The sequence below is a fragment of the Hyperolius riggenbachi genome, chromosome 4 (genome assembly GCF_040937935.1).
Source record: "Hyperolius riggenbachi isolate aHypRig1 chromosome 4, aHypRig1.pri, whole genome shotgun sequence".
Lineage (NCBI taxonomy): Eukaryota > Metazoa > Chordata > Amphibia > Anura > Hyperoliidae > Hyperolius > Hyperolius riggenbachi.
The window spans coordinates 13,371,163-13,381,195 of NC_090649.1; the positions used below are offsets into that span (position 1 = coordinate 13,371,163).

General features: G+C 46.7%; 1 non-coding gene across 1 annotated transcript; it reads right to left on the reverse strand.

Annotated features, from left to right (window-relative positions):
• Positions 1-2,516: 2,516 nt before the first annotated feature.
• TRNAG-ACC (transfer RNA glycine (anticodon ACC)) lies at positions 2,517-2,588 on the reverse strand. The gene has a single exon. It is a non-coding gene; the product is annotated as a tRNA-Gly (tRNA).
• Positions 2,589-10,033: the final 7,445 nt, after the last annotated feature.

The window sequence follows — 10,033 nt, forward strand, 5'->3', positions numbered from 1 at the left end:
GGTCAGATTCCTGGCCAATGTATGTAAGCTGGCTTTTCACATCCTACAAATCCCTGGAAGAAAAGACGAGGAGGGAGGAGGAGGAAGGTGCAGGGGAAAAAAAAACCATAAGAACAAGATTAGCTCTCAAAAGAGCTGTTGTGGGGTGCTATTTTAGGAATAAGACTCAGCCAGCTAACAAGCTTACAAGAGCACAACTAATCTTTCCCTATGAGAGTCTGCCAGCAGCTTTCCCTTCACTAATTACTACAGGGACACGAACGACTATAATGGCCGGTGCTGCCTGCCTTATATAAGGGGTGGGGTGGCTCCAGGAGATAGTGCCGCCTGATTGGCTACAATGGGCCTGCTGCCTGTGATGTAGAGGGTAAAAGTTGACCATAATGGTGCACTATGGGGGCGAACTAAACTTCTGGGAAAGTTCGCATTCGCATGCGATCGTGGACCACCCAAAGTTCGCCTGGAACCGTTCGCCAGCGCACCGTTCGGGCCATCTCTACTCATGGTACAATAAGTCCATGGAAAGGGTGTATTAACAGATGAGTGTGAAACTTCCACACCCGGGTTGTAGAATGGCATCCATAGTAAAAAGCTTTCAGTGTGGCAGGTCCAACCACCTTCTGGAGTGTGCAGGTTTCCTCTGGTTCTGCCGCTTTCCAATAGTGATGAGCACAAATTTAGCGTAATGGTAATTTTGCAATTTTTGCATCGTAACTCACAATTTCGATGCAAAATTCGAATGCAAAATTTGGGTAAATCGTCATTAATTTGGTTTGTAAATGTAAACAGGAACCGTAATTTTGCAATTTCATGTCATTTTGGGCTGACTTTAGCGGTTAATAGCAAAACCCCCCATATATGCAATTGTTCCGAAAATTACTACGTTTGTTATGGAGAAGAGTGGGAACGAGTCAAAAAGACCTTGTAGTTTTTGAGAAAATCAATTTTAAAAATGCAAAGGAAAAATGCTTTTAAAACTCCTTTTTCCTTTGCATTTTTATAATCGATTTTTTTAAAAAGTACAAAACTACAAAGCCTTTTTTATTTAGTTATTTTTTTTCATTTATTCCCACCACTCTCCTTAACATAGCAATTTTGGTGGCAATAGCGTGTATGGGGGCATTGTTGTTAACTGCTTAAATTGGTACAAAATTGCACAAAATTACACAAAAATTACACAGAATTACAAATGGATTGCACTAAATCATTTGATGTCTAAATCGTAATTATATATGGCCATAATTGCGAGAATGTATGCAAATTTTTGTGTCATCGTAAATTTGCGATTATCAAGAAAAAGTTGGAGATTTAGAAAGTAGTACACAATAACCCTTGGGAGTCCATGGTAAACTGAAGTTAGAGGGGGCTCCCCAAAATTTATACAAATATTAAAATCAGTCTAAAGGGTAAAAATCACTTACCTCACAAACAGTATGACAAAAAAAAATATATTTTTTATTCCAAATGAATTATTTTTGTGTCATATTTGAGGTAGGTGATTCTTACCTTTTAACTGCCTAACGACTGCTCCACGCCGATTGGCGAGAGTGGCTGGGAATAGGGATAGAAAGGGACCGCGCACCAATGCGCGCGCATCCCCGCTTGAATGACAGAGCGTAACTCCGTCATCAGTCTCACGGCGGTGATCGCCACTAGGGACTATTCGATGGCAAAACCACCGTCTAATATAGGGATGATCGGAAAGAGCAAATTCCGTTCCACCGGAATTTGTGGATTCCGCCAGCGCATAATTCTGTCGCTATGAAAATTCCGCTGGATTTTGGAGAAATTCCGCAGAATTCCAGATTCTAGCGGAAAAAATAAACTAACCACAAATGGAACCTTCTTTATGCTAAATGGTAGCCCATAGAGCCTATTGACTGTTCCCTCGGTCCTTTTTCTCTTCCTCCTTCTCCAGAGGAGGAGGGTCTTGTCTTCCAAGGAATTGTAGGATTTCAAAAGACATCTTGCATACATTGGCTGGGAATCGAACCCAAGTCTTGTGCTTGGTACTTAGACAGCTCTCCTCACTGCTATACCACCAGCAACACTACATGCTGAAGCCAGCCTAGCATGTACCATTATGATATATCCAAGAGAAAACTGAGCTTGCTTAGGGATTTGTAGGCTGTCAAAAGCCAACTCACATACATTGCCCAGGAATCGAACCCAGGCTTACCGCTCTGTAGGCTGCTATCCTAACCATTATACCACCAACACTACACACTACAATGCTACATGCTGAAGCCAGCCTAGCATGTACCATTATGATATATCCAAGAGAAAAATGAGCTTGCTTAGGGATTTGTAGGATGTCAAAAGCCAACTCACATACATTGGCCAGGAATCGAAACCAGGCCTACTGTTTGGTAGGCTGCTAGCCTAACCATTATACCACCAACACAACACACTACGATGCTACATGCTGAAGCCAGCCTAGCATGTACCATTATGATATATCCAAGAGAAAAATGAGCTTGCTTAGGAATTTGTAGGATGTCAAAAGCCAACTCACATACATTGGCTAGGAATCGAACCCAGGCCTACAGCTTGGTAGGCTGCTATCCTAACCATTATACCACCAACACAAATTACTACAATGCTACATGCTGAAGCCAGCCTAGCATGTACCATTATGATATATCCAAGAGAAAAAATAGCTTCCTTAGGGATTTGTAGGATGTCAAAAGCCAACTCACATACATTGGACAGGAATCGAACCCAAGCCTATCGCTTGGAAGGCTGCTATCCTAACCATTATACCACCAACACAACACACTACAATGCTGCATGCTGAAGCCAGCCTAGCATGTACCATTATGATATATCCAAGAGAAAAATTAGCTTCCTTAGGGATTTGTAGGATGTCAAAAGCCAACTCACTTATATTGGCCGGGAATCGAAACCAGGCCTATCGCTTGGTAGGTTGCTATCCTAACCATTATACCACCAACACAACACACTACGATGCTACATGCTGAAGCCAGCCTAGCATGTACCATTATGATATATCCAAGAGAAAAATGAGCTTGCTTAGGGATTTGTAGGATGTCAAAAGCCAACTCACATATATTGGCCAGGAATCAAAGCCAAGCCTACTGTTTGGTAGGCTGCTATCCTAACCATTATTAGAGATGGGCCGAACGGTTCACCAGCGAACGGTTCCAGGCGAACTTTGGCTGGTTCGCCTTCGCAAGCGAAGGCGGACTTTCCCGGAAGTTCAATTTGCCCCATAATGCTCCATTAGGGTCAACTTTGACCCTTTACATCACAGTCAGCAGGCACATTGTAGCCAATTAGGCTATACTCTCTCCTGGAGCCACTCCCTCCCCTGTATATAAGGCAGGCTCCGCCGGCCATTACACTCACTCGTGTGCCTGCAATAGTGAGACTAGGACGAGCTGCTGCAGACTGTTTCTCCTAGGGAAAGATTAGTTAGGCTCTTGGCTTGTTAGCTTGCTCCTGGCTGAATCTTATTGCTATAATAGCACCCAGCAACAGCGTGTCACTACACTTGTGTTGTATAGACAGCTTTTATAATTCATACTGTGTGCCACTGCCAGTGCCAGCCCTGGCCAATCACAATCACACACCTGTGTCAGCTGCACATTGTGCAATACCCATTATTACTGCACTTGGGTTGCGGCGGCAGATTTTGTAATTCATATTGTGTGCAGTGCCACTGCCAGCCAGGCTCAGCACATTCAGTGACTAACTGTATCAGCTGCACATTGTGTAATACCCATTATTACTGCACTTGTGTTGCGGTGACAGCTTTTTTAATTCATACAGTGTGCAGTGTCACTGCATCTGTGACTGCACATTGTATTATACCTGACAGTCAGTGCATACCTTTCACTTGAATGGATGGCAGACTTGCCCTCCAGAACAGATTCTCGTGAAAGGCAAGTGGTGTCATCTTTGTCCGCCATAACAGATTCTCGTTAAAGGATTTAAAGTGAATTCATTTAAAAAGCAGCAGGATCTCGAAAGTCCTCCCGTATTGTTATTTTTGGTCACTACTAGTGTTGGGCGAACAGTGTTCACCACTGTTCGGGTTCTGCAGAACATCACCCTGTTCGGTTGATGTTCGAGTTCGGCCGAACACCTGATGGTGTTCGGCCAAACCGTTCGGCCACATGGCCGAACTAAGAGCGCATGGCCGAACGTTCCCCGAACGTTCAGCTAGCGCTGTGATTGGCCGAACGGGTCACGTGGTTCGGACCCGAACGCGCTCTGATTGGCCGAACTGTCACGTGGTTCGGGTAAATAAATACCCGAACCACGTCATATCTCCGCCATTTGTCTGTGGGTTTAGCTTTGGATAGGCAGGCAGGGTAGTTCGCGCTCCAGCCACGCTAGCCAGGGTCCCCCCAGTCATTGTGTCGCTGCTGGGAATAGTAGTACACCGCTCGCTCAGCCACACTATATAGCATTCTGTTTACTGCCACTCTGTGTACCTCGCTCAGCCACACTATATAGCATTATTGTGTTTACTGCCACTCTGTGTCTGCTGGGAATAGTAGTACACCGCTCGCTCAGCCACACTATATAGCATTCTGTTTACTGCCACTCTGTGTCTGCTGGGAATAGTAGTACACCGCTCGCTCAGCCACACTATATAGCATTCTGTTTACTGCCACTCTGTGTACCTCGCTCAGCCACACTATATAGCATTATTGTGTTTACTGCCACTCTGTGTCTGCTGGGAATAGTAGTACACCGCTCGCTCAGCCACACTATATAGCATTCTGTTTACTGCCACTCTGTGTACCTCGCTCAGCCACACTATATAGCATTATTGTGTTTACTGCCACTCTGTGTCTGCTGGGAATAGTAGTACACCGCTCGCTCAGCCACACTATATAGCATTCTGTTTACTGCCACTCTGTGTCTGCTGGGGACAGTAGTACACCGCTCGCTCAGCCACACTATATAGCATTGTGTTTACTGCCACTCTGTGTACACCGCTCACCCAGCACACTATATAGCATTGTGTTTACTGCCACTCTGTGTCTGCTGGGAACAGTAGTACACCGCTCGCTCAGCCACACTATATAGCATTGTGTTTACTGCCACTCTGTGTACACTGCTCACCCAGCACACTATATAGCATTGTGTTTACTGCCACTCTGTGTCTGCTGGGAACAGTAGTACACCGCTCGCTCAGCCACACTATATAGCATTGTGTTTACTGCCACTCTGTGTACACCGCTCACCCAGCACACTATATAGCATTGTGTTTACTGCAAATCTGTGTCTGCTGGGAACAGTAGTACACCGCTCGCTCAGCCACACAATATAGCATTGTGTTTACTGCCACTCTGTGTACACCGCTCACCCAGCACACTATATAGCATTGTGTACTCTGCCAGTCAGTGTGTATATTGCTGGGATCAGTAATACTCCACTCAACGTCAACCACTATATGAGCTCACCATGAGTTCCTCAGAGACCTCCGCTGTGAGCAGCACTCCCAACAACAGCAACAGCCAACGCCCCACGCAAGCTATAACATCCACCCCAGCAGCCAGTGGTCAACAGCAGCCCTCCCCGGAGGAGAACGTTGTGTCCATCGGTCCGGCGCCAGAGCGATTATTGAGGGCTGCCATTGAGGAGATGATGGGGCCTGATGTGGAGGAGGAGGTCGGGCTCAGGCCAGCATCCCAAGTTAATGTTGAGGACGATGAGGGGTCTGTGTCTGGGGCTGTTGGGGTGGCAGAGGTGGTGGGTGGGTCAGACTCAGGAGAAGAGTTGTATGATGAGGATGATGACCGGGACCATCTGTATGTGCCTCAGAGTCCGACCCCGGAAAACATGTTGTATCGTGTGTTTAGGTACTAAAATCTGCGTTCCCACTTCCCAGTACTGCCCGGGTCCACGGATCCATATAATTTTTTGGGCAGCACTATCAAACTGTGGTACTATGAGTGAGTTGCCATGGTCCTTCTGTGCTGTCACACTCACCGTCTGTCTGCAGATGGATTGTTCAACACAGCTACGCCATGTGACATGTAGTCCTTGACCATCTTCTCCAGGCGATTGGTGTTGGAGGACGTGGAACTGCCCGATTGCTGTTCTGTGGGCTGCTGCATGGGTGTCAGAAAATGTTCCCACTCCAAGGACACTGCCAATACCATTCCCTTTTCGGCACTAGCAGCAGCTTGTGTTCTTTGCTGCCCTCCTGGTCCTCCTGGGTTTGCTGAAGTCAGTCTGTCGGCGTACAACTGGCTAGAGAAGGAGGAGGATGTCAATCTCCTCTCTAAAGTCTCCATCCTCAAGGGCCTGCTGGAATTGTTCCATTTTTGACCTGTCTGACACTTTCTTTAATCAGTTTTTTAACATTGTGTTGGTATAAACTGGGTATAAACCCAGTAATTGGTGTTGTCCAGAATAATGAATAATAATGAATAGTGAATAATGCGCGGGCCGCGTTCAATGCAGTCTAGCATGAATTGAGCCATGTGTGCCAGAGAGTCCTGCCAGACTCCTCTGTCTTCATGTTCTTGTGAGCGTTGTGATTGTTGTGATGCACCATATTCGTCACCAGCATCACTTTCTTCCTCTTCTGCTGTCCATTCCCGCTAAATTGTGGAAGTCCAACGTGCACCGCTCTGTCCCTCGGCAGTGGGGGCATCCAATTCCTGCTCCAACTCCAGCTGTTCCTCGTCCTGTTCTTTGTCATAGCTGGGACCAGCGTTTCCTGAGGCAGGTTGCCTGATGTTGGTATCATCACGCTGATCGTTTTCATCTTCAGATTCCCCCACTTGCATCATGCCAGCGGTTTCCATCTTCAACATTGATTTCTTCAGTAAACACAGCAGTGGTATTGTAATGCTGACTGTAGAATTGTCACTGCTCAGTCACAAGCAACGTGGATTGCTCAAAATTTTGGAGGACTTGGCAGAGATCCAACATGGTGGCCCAATCAGATCCACAGAAGCTTGGTAGCTAGCTGCTGGAATGCGCCTCGGCACTGCGCAAAAGCGTGCTAGCATGTGCAGCGTAGAATTCCAGGGCGTAGGGAGGGACATCACCCAGCGAGCGATGGTGCGCTAGATTGAAGCGCTCCTGCCTCTCTTGGTGAGTCCTTCAGAAGCGGTACTGGACTTTAAAAAATGTTTTGTTTTTTTTCCTTCAACAGAAGATCTGCCACGTTGGAGTGAGGAGGACGCCGCCGACCCCGACACCAAGCTGAACCCCGGCGAACTCCAAGCAGAGGATCTTCAGGTACCCTCAAGGCTTTGAGCAAGCTGAGGAGGATCAGCAGTCCCGACGAGACCTCTCCTCATATGTGACTGTGTGCAGTGGAGTAGAGCTCCCCAGAACAACCTCTCACTTGTCACTTTGTCACTGGTCACTTTGTCACTTTGTCATTTTGTCACTTTGTCACTTGTCACTTTGTCACTTGTCACTTGTCACTTTGTCACTTGTCACTTTGTCATTTTGTCACTTTGTCAGTCACTTTGTCACTTTGTCACTTTGTCACTGGTCACTTTGTCACTTTTCACTTTGTCACTTTTCACTTTGTCACTTGTTACTTGGTCACTTGTCACTTGGTCACTTGGTCACTTGTCCAGATGATCTCGGTACACCTCCTGCGATTCAAATTCCTGCACACATTGCTCTGGGATTTGGGTGTGATGAATGATGCATCTAACTGGCCACCGGAGGCAATTAAGGCCTTCAAAACATTGAAAGCAGCTTTCTGTTCCGCCCCCATTTTGCGTCATGTTGAGTTGTTGACGTCATGTTCATCCTCGGCCTCGCCTTGCATTTCAGTGCGAGGTGCATTTTCCACAGAAAAAGGTTGTGAATCCGGGCACAACATTTGTGGCTGTTCCATTGACCTTTCAAAGGTAGAAGATTGTGGGGGTGGGAATAGCTCCTCCGAATAGCCCATTGTGTCCTGAAAACTACTCATTGCATTGCTTTGCGCATGCATTTTTTTTGTCCTCATGCAAGGCCTGAGTTGCGCCTGAAAGCGTGGCCTTCTCCTCCTGCGCCTCCTCCTGTTCCATCACGTGTGCTGCTGCTGGTGTTGGGTTAGCGTTACCGGTCCCTTTTCCTGGAACCTCTTCTCTGTATTACATTTATGACTGCATGGCGGCAAAAAGCATGTTACCTGTGCAAAGAAACATGACATTTTCCACATTTAAAAGACAGTTTTTCCTTTGAAACTTTACAATCAATTTTCTCAAAAACTATAAACTCTTTTTCAAATATTTTTTTTCCTCTTGTACCCACTCCCAAGGTGCACATACCCTGTAAATTTGGGGTATGTAGCATGTAAGGAAGCTTTACAAAGCACGAAAGTTCGGGTCCCCATTGACTTCCATTATGTTCGGAGTTCGGCGCGAACACCCGAACATCGCGGCGATGTTCGGCGAACGTTCGCGAACCCGAACATCTAGGTGTTCGCCCAACACTAGTCACTATCTCGGGGTGGACATGCCATGCCTGCTGCCTTCCTTGCCTGGATGTGTGGTGGTAGCCATTTCTTAGGCTCCAACTCCGGACCGGAATACAACCAGGATTCCCCAGCCATTACCTGTGGTCACTCACAATGGCAGACTTGCTCTCCATAAAAGATACTCGCCTCCTTGAGGAGGAGACCAACCTGGTGAATCGCAATGAAGGCACCATCAGACTTGTCCTCCATAACAGATTCTCGTTAAAGGATTTAAAGTTAATTTGTAACGATTGGTGTCAGCAACACAGATTTTTCTGATTATTGGTGATCTGCAGTATCACCAATAATACAGATGCTATACCTGGTTATGTGGTGATCTGCAGAATCACCAATAATACAAGTATAGCTAGACACAGGACACCTAATGTGGTATTGTGTTTGGTGCAACAGTAATAAGAGAAGTTATCTCCCGAGGAGCGGGAGACACAGACAATATTGCAGCCAAGGATCCCCTGAGGGGCAGGGGATCCAGACTGCACTGCAGCCAGTGGACGCCTGAGCAGCAGGGACCACTGGCGGTGATAGAGAGTATGATCACCTGAAGGGCAGGTGACCAAGACTAAACAATAGCCTAGGATTCCCTGAGGAGCAGGGAATACAGACTATACTGCAGCCAAGAATTCCCTGAGGAGCAGGGAATTCAGATAGTACTGCAGCCAGTGGACACCTGAGGAGCAGGGACTACTGACTGTGCTGCAAGTGAGGTCACAGGTGGAATGAGTGATTAAGACTGTACTGCAGCCAAGGATTCCCTGAGGCGCAGGGAACCAGACTGTACTGCAGCCAGTGGACCCCAGAGGAGCAGGGACCACTGACTGTGCTGCAAGATGATCTCTTGAGGGGCAGGTGATCAACAGACACTATTTGCAACTATGAGACACCTGAGGAACAAGTGTCACAGATAGTACAGTAAGATTGATCACCTAAGGGTTAGGTGACAGCGCTTAAGATTTCCCTTACTAGTGGTAGACCCACTAGTGGGGATAGAAAGGTCAGACAAGCAAGGTCAGCAACGAACGGACACATACAGTACAGAGGCGGAAGACTGATTCAGTATCCAGGTACAGGCAGAGTTCGCAACAGTATACAGATAGGTAGAAGTACCGAGCAACCAAGAGAGTAGTCAGGAGAGTGAGAGATCATAACAGATAATACAGTAGTAATATAGCAATCCTAGTCTAGGTGTGAAGTCCTTGGTTTCAACACCTGGGAACTAGACTAACAGATGTACAATAGCGATATAGCAATAACCTAGTCTAGGTGTGAAATTCTTGGTTTCTACACCTGGGAACTAGACTAAAGAATGGTACACAAGTCTAACAATATAATAGTACTTAAAGCTATCTACAGAATCTGACTAAGTGTGAATTCCCAGCTCCGGCTGGTTCTAACACACTGTAAGATCTGACTAGGGTCTGAGCACCCACACGTTAGCATTCGCAACAGCAGACAACTTGCAACTGACAGGCAAGCCCTATAAATACCCAGAGTGCTCCACAGCACAACCCCAGTCACTCAGCCAATCCGGAGCATAGCTGGAGTCAGCTGATCGGCCTGATC